This window comes from Schistocerca serialis, chromosome 3, assembly GCF_023864345.2.
Source record: "Schistocerca serialis cubense isolate TAMUIC-IGC-003099 chromosome 3, iqSchSeri2.2, whole genome shotgun sequence".
NCBI classification, from domain to species: Eukaryota; Metazoa; Arthropoda; class Insecta; order Orthoptera; family Acrididae; genus Schistocerca; species Schistocerca serialis.
This window is the reverse complement of record NC_064640.1, coordinates 235,801,092-235,821,154: the sequence shown is the minus strand read 5'-3', so window position 1 is coordinate 235,821,154 and position 20,063 is coordinate 235,801,092. Positions and strand designations below refer to the sequence as shown.

Below are 20,063 nucleotides of genomic sequence, written 5' to 3'. Positions count from 1 at the left end.
AAACTGTGACAACATTAAAATAACTTTGGGTAGAAAATTAAAGGATTTTATTGAAAATTAATGATTTACACTGATCAGCTGGAACATTATGACCACCTACCACTGGCCGGTATATTCATATTTCGCACAGATAACAACGTCTTCGCGTCGTGGCATGGAAGTAATGAGGCCTTGGTAGGTCTCTGGAGGGAGTTTACAACACATCTGCATACACAAGTCACCTAATTCCCATGGATTCCGGGGAGGGGTCTACATCTACATCTACATTTATACTCCGCAAGCCACCCAACGGTGTGTGGCGGAGGGCACTTTACGTGCCACTGTCATTACCTCCCTTTTTCTGTTCCAGTCGCGTATGGTTCGCGGGAAGAACGACTGCCGGAAAGCCTCCGTGCCCTCTCGAATCTCTCTAATTTTACATTCGTGATCTCCTTGGGAGATATAAGTAGCGGTAAGCAATATATTCGATACCTCATCCAGAAACGCACCGTCTCGAAACCTGGCGAGCAAGCTACACCGCGATGCAGAGCGCCTCTCTTGCAGAGTCTGCCACTTGAGTTTGCTAAACATCTCCGTAACGCTATCACGCTTACCAAATAACCCTGTGGCGAAACGCGCCGCTCTTCTTTGGATCTTCTCTATCTCCTCCGTCAACCCGATCTGGTACAGATCCCACACTGATGAGCAATACTCAAGTATAGGTCGAACGCGTGTTTTGTAAGCCACCTCCTTTGTTGATGGACTACATTTTCTAAGGACTCTCCCAATCAATCTCAACCTGGTACCCGCCTTACCAGCAATTAATTTTATATGATCATTCCACTTCAAATCGTTCCGCACGCGTACTCCCAGATTTTTTACAGAAGTAACTGCTACCAGTATTTGTTCCGCTATCATATAATCATAAAGTAAAGGATCCTTCTTTCTATGTATTCGCAATACATTACATTTGTCTATGTTAAGGGTCAGTTGCCACTCCCTGCACCAAGTGCCTATCCGCTGCAGATCTTCCTGCATTTCGCTACAATTTTCTAATGCTGCAACTTCTCTGTCTACTACAGCATCATCCGCGAAAAGTCGCATGGAACTTCCGACACTATCTACTAGGTCATTTATATGTATATAGTGAAAAACAATGGTCCCATAACACTCCCCTGTGGCACGCCACATTGAATCACATCCCGGATGTGTTCGGTCGGGTTCAGATCTGGCGAGTTGGGGGACCGGAACTTCAACTGGACCATTCCATTACACTCCTGATCTTGTGAAATAGCGTATTGGTCAAAAATGCCACTGCCGTCGGGAAACATGGTCGTCATGAAGGGATGTACGTAGTCTACAGCCAGTGTACGATACTCCTTCGCCGTCGTGGTGCCTTGCATGAGCTCCACTGAACCCAAGGATGGTTCAAATGGCTCTGAGCACTATGGGACTCAACAGCTATGGTCATCAGTCCCCTAGAACTTAGAACCACTTAAACCTAACTAACCTAAGGACATCACACAACACCCAGTCATCACGTGGCAGAGAAAATCCCTGACCTCGCCGGGAATCGAACCCGGGAACCCGGGCGTGGGAGAACCCAAGGATGCCCACGTGAATGTTCCCCAGAGCACAATGGATGCGCCGCCATCTTGCCTCCGACGCGCAGCACAACTGTCAAGGAGCTGTTCCCCTGGAAGACGACGATTCGCGCCCACCCATCGCCATGATGAAGAAAGTATCGGGATTCATCAGACCATACGACGCTCTGCCACTGCTCCAACGTCCAGTGCCGATGGTCAAGCGCCCATTTCAGTTGTAGGTGCCGAGTAAGCCCAACGTTAGGAGTGTTCGGTGCACTGTGTGTTCAGACACACTTGTGCTCTGCCAAGCATTGAAGTCTGATGTTAGTTCTGTCACAGTTCGCCGCATGTCCTGTTTTACCAGTCCGCCCAACCTACGACGTCCAACCCCACGACGTAGGACGTCGTTTCACCTTGGTTTCGCCTCGTTTCGCAACAGCATTCCATTCCTTTAGGACCCAACAAATTGTGCAGTTTCCGAATGCTCATGGCGAGCCTCCGGGCCATCGCAATCTGCCCTCGGTCAAATACAGATAGATTGCGCACCCTCCTCATTCCACACACGGAGAGAACGCTCACTGATACTACATGCACCGAGCGTGTGTCTGACTAGCAGTCATTCCTCGCCAGGTGACGCTGCTATAGCCTGAACGGGTTTATATCGATAGTAGGTTGGTGCTCATAATGTTCTGGTTGATATGTGCATATAAAAAACAGTAATAATTTACAAACTTATGGAAAAGTCAATTTTGTTTATTTTATGACAAGGTTGTTATGGAACGTAAAACATAAGCGTATGAGAAAATGAATGACACAGCAAAGCGACTTACAATCCTTAGCGAAAAATTTTACTTGAGAATTTGTAAGCGAAGACGAGGCATGTTATGTTTGGCGGAAGGTACGTAGTATTGACGTCAAGATTTGAGCTCTTACTATGTGTACATATGCGAGTACATCCATACTCCACAGTCACCTTCTGACACCAATATACAGGGTGCTACAAAAAGGTACGGCCAAACTTTCAGGAAACATTCCTAGCACACAAATAAAGAAAAGATGTTATGTGGACATGTGTCCGGAAACACTTAATTTCCATGTTAGAGCTCATTTTAGTTTCGTCAGTATGTACTGTACTTCCTCGATTCACCGCCAGTTGGCCCAGTTGAAGGAAGGTAATGTTGACTTCGGTGCTTGTGTTGACATGCGACTCATTGCTCTACAGTACTAGCATGCCCATTTGATGTATGGATTAGCACGGGGCAATAGCCGTGGCGCGGTACGTTTGTATCGAGACAGATTTCCAGAACGAAGGTGTCCCGACAGGAAGACGTTCGAAGCAATTGATCGGCGTCTTAGGGAGCACGGAACATTCCAGCCTATGACTCGCGACTGGGGAAGACCTAGAACGACGAAGACACCTGCAATGGACGAGGCACTACTTCGTGCAGTTGACGATAACCCTATTGTCAGCGTCAGAAAAGTTGCTGCTGTGCAAGGTAACGTTGACCACGTCACTGTATGGAGAGTGCTACGGGAGAACCAGTTGTTTCCGTACCATGTACAGCGTGTGCAGGCACTATCAGCAGCTGATTGGCCTCCACGTGTACACTTCTGCGAATGGTTCATCCAACAATGTGTCAATCCTCATTTCAGTGCAAATGTTCTCTTTACGGATAACGCTTCATTCCAACGTGATCAAATTGTAAATTTTCACAGTCAGCATGTGTGGGCTGACGAGAATCCGCACGCAATTGTGCAATCACGTCATCAACACAGATTTTCTGTGAACGTTTGGGCAGGCATTGTTGGTGATGTCTTGATTGGGCCCCATGTTCTTCCACCTACGCTCAATGGAGCACGTTATCATGATTTCATGCGGGATACTCTACCTGTGCTGCTAGAACATGTGCCTTTACAAGCACGATAGAACATGTGGTTCATGCACGATGGAGCTCCTGCACATTTCAGTCGAAGTGCTCGTACGCTTCTCAACAACAGATTCGGTGACGGATGGATTGGTAGAGGCGGACCAATTCCATGGCCTCCACGCTCTCCTGACCTCAACCCTCTTGACTTTCATTTATGAGGGCATTTGAAAGCTTTTGTCTACGCAACCCCGGTACCAAATGTAGACTCTTCGTGCTCGTATTGTGGATGGCTGTGATACAATACGCCATTCTCCAGGGCTGCATCAGAGCATCAGGGATTCCAAGCGACCGAGGGTGGATGCATGTATTCTCGCTAACGGAGGACATTTTGAACATTTCCTGTAACAAAGTGTTTGAAGTCACGCTGGTACGTTCTGTTGCTGTGTGTTTCCATTCCATGATTAATGTGATTTGAAGAGAAGTAATAAAATGATCTCTAACATGGAAAGTAAGCGTTTCCGGACACATGTCCACATAACATATTTTCTTTCTTTGTGTGTGAGGAATGTTTCCTGAAAGTTTGGCCGTACCTTTTTGTAACACCCTGTATTTTCCCACGTTGCATTACCGAATAGCACGTGGGAAGGATGATAGTCAGAAAGCTCCATATGAATTGTAATCTCTCGAATTTTCACGTCTTGGTCATTTCGCGAGACGTATGTTGGAGGAAGTAATATATTGCCCAACACTTCTTGGAAGGTAGTCTCGAAATTTCAACTGTAAATCTCTCCATGACGCACAACGCTTCACTCGTAGCGTCTTTCACTATAGTTTGTTGGGCATCAAGACCCGAAACAGTGCGACTGCTACGGTCGCAGATTCGAATCCTGCCTCGGGCATGGATGTGTGTGATGTCCTTAGGTTAGTTAGGTTTAAGTAGTTCTAAGTTCTAGGGGACTGATGACTACAGCAGTTGAGTCCCATAGTGCTCAGAGCCATTTGAACCATTTTTTGGGCATCAAGGTAACGCTCTCGTGCTTACTAAATGATTCCGAGAGGAAACGCGCCGCTCTTCGTTGTATCTCTCTCTCTCTCTCTCTCTCTTCTCTTCCCCCCCCCCCCCCCCCCATTAATTCTACTTGGTCCCAAACTGATAAACAATACTCAGAAATCGGTTGAACAAGTAATCCACTCCTTTAATGGATGAATTAATGGAACAGCAGTGGACCTCTTTACCCATTTTTTCCGCAATAGGTTAAATTTATTTATGTTCAGGGGCAGCTACCAGTTCCTGCACTAATCGTTCTGCATTTCGATTGATCTGGTGTTACAAACCTTCCTATAGACAACAGCAGCATCCGTCATTAGCCTCACGGAATTTCCAAGTTTATCCACTAAATAATTAATATTAACTACAAACGGGATCGGTCCTGTGACACTCCTTTGGGATACTCCCGAAATTTTCTTTACATCTCCAGATTTTACTTTTTTAAGAATTGCGTATTGACTTCTGTCTGCAAGTAGTCCAGGATCTAGTCGGAAATCTGATCAGGTATTCAATGTGTGTGAATTTTTTCACTAAATATCAGTGTGGAACTGTATTTAATGTCTTTTGGAAATCAGGGAGCAATGCATTAATCTGGGCGCCTTTGTTTACGGCACTTGTACCTCATTCATGTACAGAGCGAGCAGAGTTTCACAAGATATCTATGTTTGGAATCCGTTTTCATTTTTATAGAGGTAACTTTCTCCGAAAACGTTATAATGCGTGAATGAAATAAAACATGCTCACAATTCCACAATAGATTCACGTCATCGTGGTAGACCTATAATAATACGCAAGTGTCCAACGACCCTTCTTGAAAACAGTAATGATCTGCGCATGTTCTCAATCTGCCTTTCCACTGTAGAGTATTTTCAGTTAATTTTCTATTCCGCGATCGTTTACCTACAAATTTGTCATTTCCACTTTCGGCCAAGAGTGAAGGGAGGTACCTTATTACAAAGATATTCTGTCGCTAAATGACTGACTAGAGATTTCTATCTGCTTACTGACAATATGGGAAACTGAAACGTCTTAGGATTTTTAGTGAGATAGTTTGGCAAAATTCGATATTTCAGTGCCTGTGTTATTCCGAATTACGATGTAAAGTTCCTTCCGACATGCACTCCCACGATTACAGCCGTCGTGAAATACATGAAACATATTCGCAGTTGCGAATATGGACCGCATCAGATGTATTAATGGAACGACGACAGAGAAAATTTGTACCCGAGCGGGACTCGTACCCGGATTTCCCGCTTATCGGGTCGGTCGCCGTGCCATTTGGTTATGCGAGCGCCACTCACGGCTAAACCCAAAGTTCCACGTCGTCAATCACAGTATATGGAAGTCTGTGTGTTCTGTATGTCGTGGTTGACGATATATGGAAGTTTGGGTTTGGTCGTGAGTCGTGCTCGTTTAACCAAATAGTAAGACGGCCGTTCGCCTTACCATGTCTATAGGAAGGTTGCAGCACCAGATAAACCCCTGGAGTCCCGATCCGGCACAAATTTTCATTGTCTTCGTCCAATTATACAGTTTATGGTAGTTCATATTTGCAACTACATTTAATGTTTTGGCAAAATTTTCCTTTGAAATTGGTCCGATACTTCCGGAATTGCTCTCCTTACGCTCATTTTGGCTTCATTCGGCTTTTTTTTGCGTAGTAGGATTGCTGTGTTGTCCGAACAAGACAGCCAGGGAAAAAGCACCACAGGCGTAAAGATGAGAGCTGGTGCGAGTTCCACTAGCTTCACGGGCGGCGCTGAGGATGAAGATACCGACTTGGCCTCAGCTGATTGCCGGCCGAGTACAATCCGCCAATGACCGGACGACAACGGATAGAAGCCTAGTCGGAAGATAGAAGAGCAGCTCTCACCCACTTGGTTATAGATCATCGTCCAGGGCTGACTTAGACAATGAACGTCGTTTAGTGAACTTTAAGAAGAGAACAGACAGTTATTGTAAATTGCATTTTCTATGCGCTGCGAAGTTTGCCTACTATTATTTGCAATTAGCCATTGAGGGCCTCTTTTGTGCTATATTGTATGCAGTGTTGCAGTCTTCATTATTCAACAAGTCGCAAAGATAAATAAACCTTTTTAACTAATTTGTGTGACTTTGTTACTTATTTGTTGGAGTGTTGTAGAACCTTCTCTCCTCTGTCTTGTTACCTGATCCTGGGGCATAGCTGTGTAATAGTGGCAGTGTCTTAGCGGTGTAATGCACCAAAAGCCGTTTCAGGAACTCACAAACTCGGCCTACCGCAGCAACAACAGTGGCAATTCGACCTCTTCAAAACTGGCGACGAGGGTTTATGGAAAGGATTTTACTTGCTTAAATCTGAGCTGAAGTTCTCTCTGCTTTTGTAGCAACTTTGTAGCACGATGGGTCTCTTCCATGATTCACTTTTTATCCTCAGTACTGAATATCTAATGTTAACTACTTAGATACTCTGCACTTTTATCCTGTCACTCTTGCTAACCAGAATTTTGTTTTTTGTTTTTTCCAACATTCCTTGTGACAATGCACAATTATAGTTGCTGTCTCAGGCTTATGTTCACTGTTTGCCTTCTAGCCATTAACTGATTTAAGAAGTTCGATGCTACTGCAACAGAAGATGACATAGGGGAATAACGACAGCGACTTCTACTCCATGCAAGCTCGAAATTGAAACTTCCTGGCAGATTAAAACTGTGTGCCGGACCGAGACTCGAACTCGGGACCTTTGCCTTTCGCGAGCAATCGCGTTCAAGCCCAAAATTCTCTTACTTTACCGTCAGCATCAATGTCAGAGTGGGGTGCTGACGAAACTGAAGCTCTGGGGCGGAACGAGGAAAGTGGTGGGGCGTGGGGGGCGTTGTTGTTGAGTCCTACTTGTATATGTCAATCGGTACGAACTCTGGTCCGCAAAATACAAAGATTTCATTGCATGAAACTCCTGCCGGAGGAAACAGAAGAGGAAAGTCAACAGGATGGGGGCGTAGCATTTATTCCGTTCTGTGGCGCTTTATCGGGAAGTTAGGTCGAATTCTTCAAAAACATCAAGTGAAGATTGTCTTCCACCCACCAATTAAGACACAAGCACTGCTTGGTAATGTCAAGGACGATCTAGGGCTACGGTAATCCGGAGTCTACCAGATACCCTGCGGCTGTGGCTTGACTTACATAGGTCAAACGGTGCGTACAATCGAAAATCGTTTCCAAGATCAACGGCACACCAGAATACAGCAGCCTAACAAGTCGGCGGTTGCTGAATATTACCTCTCGGAATTAGGCAGAATGAATTACTATCAGACGAAGGCTCTGACACAGACGTCCAAATACTGAGACTGTCACTAAAGAATCGATCGAAATTCGAGTACGGGAACCGCTGATCAATCGAGATAGCGGTTACATCCTTAGTAAGGCCTGGGAACTCGCTTTGAATCTGATTAAAATGAGAAACAAGACTCCCACCATGAACTGACTTCGAGAACAGGCAGAGATACTAAGAAGATGTCGCCGGCACGCGCCCCTGGGCCCGGACCGCGAACGGAACGGATGCTGGACGCTCCGTGCCTCGGCGCGGACCGCGTTGGGAACACCTGCAGGGAGAAAGGAGATAAAAGCCCGGCGCCGGCACCTCGGCTGTCAGTTCGTTAGTTTACCTGATGGTGGCAGCGTGGTCGTTTACCGAAAAATTGTGCCGTTTGGACACTAACACCTGGCTGTTCACCCGTGAACGCTTTCGTCACGAAGAACCAGAAGTCTTTACGTGATGCCTCACGCCTTTGCTATAGCGTCTCCGACTTGAGATTGCTGGAAATTTCTGTGACGCTTGCAAGGTTACTTAACAACTACCGACTAATGATATGGCCGTTGCTTCAGTCACATATGTTTTACATTAGTTAAACTTGGTGAGGACCACAAGCTAAGGAAGCGTTCTCAAGAGTCGGTCGGACAGAAATATTTAAACGACCTGCTCTTCGGATGAATAAAAGCTATTTAATTTTGTTTCCTCCAACTGAGAATATGAGTATTGTATCTAAACACTATGTAGAGACTATAGGTTTGCTTGTGTGGCCTGTCATGCACCACGTTGACGGGGAAGTTGCTGTTCTTGTTTGGAAAAGACGACAAAAACGCTCCGGAGACAAGTCTGATCGGCAGTCTGATAGACATCCGTGATGATTTAGGAAGAGGATGACCATATCTATTGGTATGCATTGCATGACTCCCTGAGTATAGACGTGGAATAAGCTTTCAATGAATGTTAGGCTCGCATTTTTCTTCCCCGCGACTAAATTTAGGTGGTAATTCTACTTCAAATTGCTCTGGATGAATACTCCTCGGTATTTGGCGACTACTTCTTATTCCAATGAGTACTAGGCGTTTCAGTAATAAAATAATATTGGATATTTTCGCCTTAGTTCATTCTATATGTTTCTGTTGAGTGACAACTGCCAGCTTTGACCATGTGCTTGTTTTCTTTCACTTCGCCAGAAATTTCTAATACTGTAGCAAAAAGAAAAAAAAAAGAAAAAAAAGTTCAAATGTCTCTGAGCACTATGGGACTCAACTTCTCAGGTCATTAGTCCCCTAAAACTTAGAACTAGTTAAACCTAACTAACCTAAGGACATCACACACATCCACGCCCGAGGCAGGATTCGAACCAGCGACCGTAGCGGTCTCGCGGTTCCAGACTGCAGCGCCTAGAACCACACGGCCACTTCGGCCAGCAATACTGTAGCCCTCATGTGTTCACCGCGAACATCTAGTCGGTCATTTATACGAATCCTACATAGATGAGGTGCTATCAATCTGCCTTTCAGTACACTGCACACCGATTTCGCTCCTGGCGAATTTTTCCATTCAAAACTACTTATTGAGTAACATTTGCTGTAAAGTACAAAGGGAACTCACAAACAGAACATACAAAAATCCGACAGTATACCATGAATATTATGCTTCAGTTTACGTGAGCGACTGATGGGAACTAACAAATATCGCCGAGTCATGAATACAAGTAACTAAATCGGATATTCTAATGTGTAGGTATGTACACAAAATAATGAAAACAGCTTGAAAATAATTATATAATCAACTAATTGACTAAAACTCACTAAAAAACGAAAATGGAGCGCTGTTGGAAGGAACGGAAAGAACATACAGCCAAAATTGTCATTACAAGCCAAAGAAGGATGCAGCGTAGCGCGGCCGTAGAAGGAAAGGCATACAATGTATAAATTGGTACACATAACAGAAATGGTCTAATATGTGAAAGCTACTTATAATAGCGTTAAAAACAAGCTGTATAAACCGACTGTGTAACTAATATGAAGGAGAGTGATGAAGTAGTTTACTTTCATTGTTATTGAGGAAATCATATTTTGCTGTTCAATTCTACAAAAATCTTGAGTCATAATCTAAAGTTGTGTTTTACTTGTATACTAGAAATCACATTTACGAGAAATGTGACTATACCACATTGTTTTTGTTGCCGAGTCTCAGTTACAAATTTAAAGGGAAGCATACATCGTGTCAATTCAGTCATCTGTGCCCTTGGAAAGGATCGGATCATGGTTTCAGACAAAAGGCAAACTAGATAAAACATTTCCATCAGAGACTGTGAGACATGTAGACCAATGATGTGGGATTACTTAATGGACATAAAGTTTCGTAGTAATACAAGCCAATTAACAACCGATGTATGGTAGTGGTTGAGGACCGGAATTTAGAGGAATGGAATACCAATTCCTGTCAGAGCATTCAGATTCAGTATTTCTGATGTTACTCTAAGTAGATTTAGATGAAGACCGGAATGAATCCTTCGAAACGGTTATAGCTGATTGTCTTGCTAATGTTTGTTACATTCCGAGCCTGTGCTCCGTCTCGACTGAAAGCATCGCGCGACGCGGCGTGAAACCTCAATCATCCCTCCTTCCTTCTTCAAGGACGGATCAAAAGTTATCAGTTCTTTTTTAGGTGTGTGTGGTATGGTTTTAAACCGGCTGCTTTTTCCTCAGTCATTGTATGTTACTGTGGCTGCCACGTGATTTTCCCCCTTTGTTACGTTTAATAGTGTCGAGTCTCAAGGATGGGAGTGGTGTGAGAAAAATATAAGATTCTAACCCCCATTCTCTACGACAGCAGAAAAAAGAGCGTGGATACACTTTTAATATGTGTAGATGTAAAAGATAGTAAAAAAAACTTGCTCCAAGGTAAGGACAGCAAAATAGAAGCTTGAAATGGGACGGTGAGGATTTGTAGAAGTAGTAAATGGTAGGACAACAAGGGAGGAAGGGTTCTTGATGAAATACAGGGAAGAGTTCCTGAGGCTGGATCATTGGGTAAGCGGGACCACCCTCGTATTTCGCGATGTATTGGTAACTTAAATCTCCAAGTTGGCTCTACGTGTTAGAATTGTTAAATTCGCGTGGCCCAGCGGTTAGTCGACTGTAGGCACTGAAGCAAGAGTAATTGTCACTGCTTTAGTCTCTTCGTTATTGTTATAGCCATTGTGGTACAAATCTTAGCTTCTATATAATGTACGAGTAAGTAAATGAATTATCGGACAAATAGTTCGTAACTACATTTCCTTAGTTGATGACTAGCCATCTTAAAACTAGAGTTTAATTTTGGATGTTATTGTAGTGTAGTCATTCCTTATGTGGCGTCCAATTGTCGAAGTTAGACCATTGCTTGTTTCCTAATCTGGATCGAGTCCTTTTAGGAGACGCTCATAAAAATTGCAGTTAGTAATACAGAGTAAGCAATAACAGGGATAATGGTTTTAGGATTTCAAGATGGCAAAAATGAGAATGTACAGGAAATGGACAGATGATGAGCTGAAAGTCTTTGTGGCATCATACAGTAATTGTGACAATGAACTTAACGAGTGTGCTCGTGTATGTGGTGTACCCAAAGCTACAGTAAACAGATACGATGACAGTAAAACACGCACACAGAAGAAGTTAAGTCATTCGGAAGAAAATCAACTTTTACGTCTGAGACGGAAAAAGTTCTTACAGACCACTTCCTCATATTTAAATAACAGGTTTTTTGGATTTACCATAAACGATGTTCGTAATCTTGCATTCAACGTAGCAGAGCAATATGAGTTACCTGATTTTTTCAACAGAGATAAGAAAATGGTGGGGGGAAAAGTGATGTTACTCATGTGTGAGACGAAATCCACAGCTTTCCCTTCGCTATCCAGAAGGAAAATTAATGGCTAGAGCTAAGGGTTTAATGGACAGGATATGAATCAGTTCCTCCACCTCCTTGAGAGAACTGTCGACGATAATAGAATTACAGCCAACACTGTATTGAAGTCGACGAATCTGGATTCACAACACAACCCCAAAAGTGGCAGCGAAAGAAGGAAAGCACCGAGTGGAAACCAGCACAAGCGTCGAGCGAGGGTTAATACCGCAGTTGTTTGTGCTGTCAATGCGGCTGGATACATCATCCCACCTGTGATTATATTCAAGTGTAAGAAGATGCAGTAAGAACTTAAATTTAAGTGCATTTGACATCTGAGGCACTGGCTACACGATTTCCGAGCTGCTTGTGTCGTGGCTCAAACACTTGAAAAAAATCATGTTAACTGTGGAAAGGGCTCACCTGTGCTCCTGCTTCCTGATTATCACAAAACACACAGTGGAAGTCTAGAGGCTGCTGAGTACGCTCGTGATAATGGTATTATCATACTGCAGCTACCTGGGCGCAATACTCACTGATTGCAGCCACTTGTTGTTTCATTTTTTCCACTTTTTCAAATCTGTTTCAGTCAGAATCAGGACAAATGGTTGCGTGAAAACGTAAGCAAAACTAACGCAGTTTCAGATGTCTGGATTACTGAATGAAGTCAATGGCCGGCCAGCAGCAGTTGGGACAGCAATGAATGTCTTCACCCAGCAGGTTTTTGGCCTTTGAATAGGAATGTGTGTTCAGATCTTCATTTTTCACCAGCAGATTTCTTGAAAGTTGATGACCATTTACTAGAAGAGCCTACTTCTACAAACAATAGGAGGGAGGAATCTTCATCAGAAATCATTTCAAGTGATTACGACTATACAAAACCTAAAAAGAATTTCGAGAAGATTGTGAACAAGACGTCACTCCTTCCAAATTCATCCAAGAAGCTTGCTATTCAAGGCAGAGGATAAGCACAGAACGCGACTGGAATCAGTAATATGCCTTATAAGCAATAATCAGAGCAATTGAATTGTCAAGCAAAGAAGCAAAAATCTGCTAAGACAGATTTATTTCCAAATGACATAACACAAACGAAATGTTCACAATTCGTGGTGCTTCTGACAAAAGGAGACATAATACAGTTTATGGACTATAAATTATGGGTTCATACACTATGTAAAGCCCAACATATAGAAGTATTTATGTTCAGACAGCAATTAAACCTGTCGATCTTAATCTCTGTCTACGGGCATGATTAGTACAGTTCATTGTGTGAAGCTCTTTTACACTTCTCTAGTTTATTCTTTGTTTTAATTTGAATCGATGTATGAAGACGAAACAGTTTTCCTCTAATTTACCAGTGTCTTAACGGTTCTGAGAACGCCAAAAATATGTTTTTTATAATAAGGCCTAACTACCTAAATATGATGTACGTGCAGTATAATGAAATACAACTTCTTTAAATATTACAGTTCTTATTCACCTTGTTACTCACAGTTTTACCATCTGTTCTAACTTAAGCAACTGAAGTCCCCAAATTAAGCAACCGACTCCCTGACTGAGACCAATTACATACTTACAAATTTTTTATTATATGCCTTTAAGGCCGGCCGAAGTGGCCGTGCGGTTAAAGGCGCTGCAGTCTGGAACCGCAAGACCGCTACGGTCGCAGGTTCGAATCCTGCCTCGGGCATGGATGTTTGTGATCTCCTTAGGTTTGTTAGGTTTAACTAGTTCTAAGTTCTAGGGGACTAATGACCTCAGCAGTTGAGTCCCATAGTGCTCAGAGCCATTTGAACCATTTTTTTTATGCCTTTAAGCTACGTATTATTCAAAATTTAATACCACCTGGTGGAAGTGTGTATCATGCAAATTACTGTACAGTATATTTTGTTTCAAATAAATACATAATAGAAATTGGTCCAATATAGGCAACCTTCCCCTAAGTAGCAGATGTTTCTGGGAGGAAGAAATGAAGGAGCCTTTATCTGAGGAAGGGAAGAGGAACTGATTCGATTATGAAGAAATTGTATCTATCGTTATTTGGGAACATAAATTATGGAAGTAGACCTGTATAAAAATTATGAATCTTATGGGCGTCTAAGATAGGCGGTTATGTTACTAAATGTGTGAAAAAATGTAAGTCTACAGATGAGGAGTCTAACAGTGTAATTTATTGCACCACAGCTTCATCCAATGTGTCGATTCGACAGAATAACATCATGAGAAAGGATGCGCATGTCATCAAGATAACTACGTGCCTTGGGAAAAGAGCTCATATTCAGTACACAAGAACACGTATTCGGTACACTGATGATGGAGACGTCAGTCAGCGTCTCTGGAAGGAGAAGTTGCGACATCTCATAGCGCCGACAGGCCTTCTGGAGGAGCTGACCAGATAGGAAAACCACCGAAAATGAAGTCATAGTTGACTGACGATTAAGTCTGGCTTTCCTAGCCTGTTGTGACTTACAGGCTTGAAGTTCTCTCATTTGAGAAACGCTAGCCATTCTGGCTGATATATATACCACCTTTTTAATTTTACCCACATATTGAAGCCTCAAATGTGACTGAACTCAATACACTGGAAGTATGAATTAGAAAACTCCTTCAGTGACAACTTTTAGTGTTTTATTAAATACACGATGTACTTCGGACCCTGTGTGTCCACCATCATCTGTAATTTGTCTTAATACATGCTACATTTTTTCTCTTGAATGAAATGAAATGCATAGTGCACATAATCCAAGAAAAGCGTTTTTAACGTTTTAGCGCCATCATACATTTTTTCCTCATCCTCTTCATGCATACCACTTTATTCAAAACGTATATTTCCATACACATTTTGTCAATAATTCACAGATGTTTTTGTACATGGTGTGATCAAAGATGGATTTTTTTCGTAGTGCCAAAGATGTAATTACTAAACAATTGACATATGCACGGAATAACTTTAGAATAGGTCTTTAAAGTTACTTAAATAACTATGACTTGGGAAATCTGTTTGTTCGTTTAACATGGGTTCTGGATTTTTGATTTTGTGTAGGTATGTCTCAAATTGTTCTAAGAGATTTAGGGTCTTACCACCGGCTTCATTATGTAGTACAATCAAATTGTTTTCTAGAATGTTGATGACATGTTTCGTTTCCTACATTTGTTGTGCAGTAACTGATTTCTCGAAGTGGTTGGGTCTGAAAGCATTTACGTGCTCTTGAAATCGGGTTATGAAGCTTCTACCTGCTTTCCCCTACATAGTTGGCAGGACAACTGAGGCATGATACTTTGTACACTCCAATGTTGATGTATGTTTGTGTATTTGATTTTATGTTATGGATGAATAAGATTCCTAATTGAAAAGTAAGATTCCTGACTGAATCCAGATATACCTTCAGCCAAATTCACTTACCACCATAGTATTCACGCTACGGACCCCAACAAATTCTAAATAATAGCATTGAGGGAAGCGTAGGAAAATAGTTGGTGCCAGAATTAGCGAAAAAGGAGAAGTGTTCGATAAGAAGCCATTAGCTTGCTAGCGTTCGTAAAAGCCTTTTGTTGTAGTCTGGGTGACATGAGGATTGAAAGCACACGACTGTTAAGGTGAGAAGTGAGGAAATGGCGATGAAAACTTAAGAAGGTGGTAAGGAACACATGTAGGAATGGTTGATGAATACGTGAAACAGAAAGCAGAAGTTCCATTATGTTTGAAGTCTAATAAGAGTTGAGGTGAAAAAAATCCCTATTTTATTGACGAAGGTAGAGCTCGGATTAAGATTCTGTAGGTTCAGAAAGCTATCAACTAGTGATCCTAGAACCGCCCTTAAATTTATGTGGCACCTATTACTGTGTTACAACTATGTCATGGTTCATTAATTTCTGTACTACTCTTCCGATCTGTTTGACCTTCACTCGACTTAACGCCATAGGAGCTGAGTGCTGCGTTTATTTTATTTTTTAATTTTTATTTTTTAATCTGGAATTCAACTGTGTGGCTGTATAGCCATCTCATTAACATCAGAAGTCTCTGTTACCTAGAATCTGTTTGTTTCATTTGTTCTCTCTCTCTCTCTCTCTCTCTCTCTCTCTCTCTCTCTCTCTCTCACACACACACACACACACACACACACACACACACAGTATCGGCACATTTTAAACCGACACCTACGTCCGAGCTGGATTTGTACTGGTGCTCCCGCTTGTGAATGCTACGTGAAGACCACGGGGGAAGGACAGTACCATGGCCTACTAGGTGGTATGACGTCATTTTTCTTGACGATGCTATTTACAATTTTAATATCGACAACTCATCTGATGACATCCTTGAAGTCATTGGCGAGACAACAGATGACTCTCCAAAGGAGAGGAACACTAAAGAAAGGTAACGCCTAGAGGAAATCGGTAATAATTACACTTGTCTGATGGACTTGCTGTAATTTATTTGAAGCTCTTACAATATCCGTGGAGGAAATTACATCGCATTAAACAGCATCTTCCAGAAATCATTGCCAGAGAAAGGGAATGACGACGAAGAGGACAAAGTTAATTTATTAACTCTTTTTCATCTGTGACAAATTTCCTGAATTTAACTACTACTGGGACATGAGACATTTGACTTCTTGTAGTTTGGCTGCGTGTCATAGTTGCACCTTCGACAAAAAAATCGACGCTAGTTTGGTAATTTCAAGGGGGACTCAGAAAGGATTTGCCCCTATTTTTTATTTGCCGAAATTAGGTACATACAGGTAATGACAAAGGTAAAATTCAAGGTACCTTACACAATTTTATTGCGTAGTTCCCACACCGGTTGATTCATCTGCTCCATCGCAGTGCTTAATTCGAGATGCCCTTGTGGTAAATCTCGCCCAGCAGATTACAACCACAGTCTAAGTGCTGTCTTGGTTTCATCGTTGCATGTGAATCGCTGTCCTTCCAAGAACTTTTTGAACGGATGGAAACGTGGAAATCACTAGGGGGGAGGTCCGGTCTGTATGGTGCGTGGTCTTTTGAAACTCCCAGTGAAATGACCGGAGCTTGTCGCCAGTTCTGATTGACCCAGGTGGCCTCGCATTGTCGTGTAGGATAACCATGTGGTCCACATCAAGAATCCTTCGGTGCTTCTTCCTGATCTTCCTGTTGGCAGCCCGCAGACGTGACAGTGCAGAGCAATAACTGTCGGCATTGACGGTAGCACCTACTGGCATGAATCCAGCACTGGCGGTACACAGCGATTCCAACAGATGGCACTGGCCGTAAATTTTTTGTCACAGGCGTATCTGGATTTTTCCACACCACACTTCCGCTGCCTCGATTCCAGTGTGAACTACAATATCTACGTTTCATCAACAGTAACACTGCTGTCCAGGAGACTGTCACCCTCCTCAGCATACAGTTGCTGTTGATTCAGTGAAGCAATTGTTTCCTTGTCTTTCATCATATCACCCAACTGGTTAGGCACCCACCGCATAAGATCTTCCGGTATCCTAAGGACCTGTGACCGATGTTGCAAACAATTCCAGACGAACTGCAGCTCCCAGGAAATGTCCTTGAGGTTCACACGACGATCCGCTTCGCCGCTGCGACCACATGGGAAGTGTTGTCATTCAGTAAAGATCGCGGCCTCTGCGAACGCTCATTGCCATGCAGTTCTTCACGGCCTTTTGTGAACTCACAACAACAACAACAACAACAACAACAACACCTGACACTTCTGAAAGCAAGACACGCTTCCCCACACGTGGGCTGCGTTTCCCTGTGGATTTCTATGGCGTTGGTCCCATGATGCATGGAAAACGATCACACTTCGTTGATCACACGCCGTGGACGTGTCAAGCACTACCGATGCCTTCACGACCATCAGCAGCCCCGTGCCGAGGAACTTCAGGCATACAGGACTGGTCAGGTCAAAGAAACGTCCACCGCTGGGAATGGGTATGTTAACTTCGAATTCACAGCAGTAATTTGACTAATAAAAATGGGGACAAAGACTTTAATTCACCCTTGTACTATATTGCATCTTTGTTTTGGATAACTTCCATACTTCTTTCAACGCATTGTATTGTTATTGCCTTAATCGATACAAATAGCTTGTACAGCACTTTTAATTATCAGACAGTGCCACAGATCGGCACAAGAGCGTCTGCTTCCGAATTTGTTAGTTTTTATTCCACATTTGTGCTTTTTTTATGAAGTAGTTGTTGGGTTTCCATTAGCCAGGTGAATTCTAAAAGATGTAGAGCAGTCGATGTGATAGGGTGGCAGAGGGACGATGGGAAGCAAGGTGTAACAGACTTCTGTCGAAGTTTGCGAAACGACGTAATAGTGATTTAAGATGAGAATTTATCTGCCGTTACTCGTTCTTTTGTAGTCTTCATGTATGCATTAGCTTCAGTCTCTCTTTCTCATTTTAGTATTTAGCCGCAACGACGCAGACACCGAACTACACTTCCACGGGAAGTATGCGGATCTCCCGACGACGATTGTAATGTCACTTTATGGAGCGAACAAGGGACCAAACCAAGTGGAGCGAAGCTGGAAACAAGAATCGTGAAAGCTACAAGACACAGCGGACATTAACATGCTGTGTCATTTATATAGGCCGATGGTTGTCGAACTGCGGTGAAAACATAGCCAAAACGGCTTTGGAAGTTGATTGCTTATTCAAGAACGTTTCGGTCACAGGCTCACCCTCTTTATAAATTCGAATAAGCGGTGTGACTGGTAGTGTACTGTAGTTCTGTATAGGAGCAAGTGTTTCTGTACATATCATTTTGTTATACGTTGTTGCAAATGCGAATCCGCAGAAGAGGACTCGTATGTATGTATGTATGTATGTATGTATCCGTTACAACATCCTCAGAAACGACTGCTGTGGGGATCAGCAGATCGTCATCGTATCATGGACTAAGTGAAATGAATTACCTCGCCACAAGATTAACTGTTCCTCTTGCATGTAGCTGGTGGTCAACTGAGGATACCTCGTCTACCAGGCGACTGCCTGCACGACACATACATCGCGAGATGCATTGACACCTTTGGTAGCTTTCGGCTTCAGACATTTTCCAGCGTGACAAATTGAAACAGTTCTTGTCATACTGGAGAATTTGTTTCTCCCCGCATCTTGCTCGGAATATTGTGTGTACTCTTCGGGCTACCGCACTGCTAATAATATGTCGAGGGAATATTGTAAGATAGGATCGCACCAACAGTATCCAGTACGATACGTTTTAAAAGTTGTTTTTGTTGTTTATATCGATGTCATTCAGATAAACTGTAATGTTCAGGGAAGATATAAACTCCTAAAAACCCCTTAAGCCTGAATGATTGCGTAATAGTGGCACATATAAGGGCAACACGGTGATGGAGCAGGGCCAGTCGTCAGTTGTCGCTTGCGAGAGAAAATAAGTTATTGTGTACTTTAGGCGAGTGTTAATAGACTTCACGAGTTCGTTGCGGATTATTGTTGGTCTCGTGTGCAGCATATCATATCCTGGACATTTTTATGAATCATCAGTCATTTCTAGAACCATTCCGCCCTACCTAACTGAATGCCAGAGCGAGACTCTAGATGTCGTTGTGTCATTCTCCTCTAGTCTCTTTCGCAATTCTACCAACCCCCCCCCCCCCCCTCTTCCTTTCCTCACTCTACATCTACAAAAATTGCTTGCGAATTCAGGTAATACCTGATGAAGGTAATGATTCACGCTGTCGAAATATCGTTAAAGAACGATGCCGGTATCTGGCAGAATACCCGACACCTCAAGATGTCAAAAGATCTCAGGGAAAGTCTGATGAATTATAAGAAGTTCTACGTTTATTCCGGATTCTGTCGCGGTTCCCTTGAGATGCCACTATTTTGGAACCTTACAATAGGCCAGTTTACGCTTTTTTGTTATGGTTTTAGGGCGCCAAACTGCTACGGTCATTAGCGGCCGGTCTGTGACTTAGGAAAAGGTAAAAAAAACGAAACTGGAAACCAGCAGCAATGGGAACGAAACTCAAAAAAATGGAGAAATTAAAAACAGAAGGAAAGCTTAAAAAAACTATTATAGAAGAGGGTTGGTTGTCCCCAAAAAGAGCTTCAAATGACTGACGTCATCTCACTGGCACTAATAAACTCGAGAACGCCATCGGCTGAGCGCGTGTCATCTGCTAAAATGGAAGATATATCAGGCGACAGCTGTAGACGGGCGCGCAACGCAGTAAAATAGGGGCACTCAAGTAAAAGGTGTCTTACCGTCCACATCTGAGAGCAGTGGGGACAGAGTGGGGGAGGATCGTCACTTAAAATATGTCGATGGCTAAAAAGACAGTGCCCTATCCGGAGTCTAATTAAAATTACCTCCTCCCGACGACGCGTTCGGGAGGAAGAGGTCCAAGCACAGGGAAGAGCTTTCACGTGCCGCAAT

General features: G+C 43.0%; 1 protein-coding gene across 5 annotated transcripts in view; it reads right to left on the bottom strand.

The window, feature by feature from the left end:
- Window positions 1–20,063, bottom strand: part of LOC126471575 (serine/threonine-protein kinase NIM1) — a 510,574-nt gene that overhangs the window by 22,824 nt on the left and 467,687 nt on the right. The window lies entirely within an intron of this gene.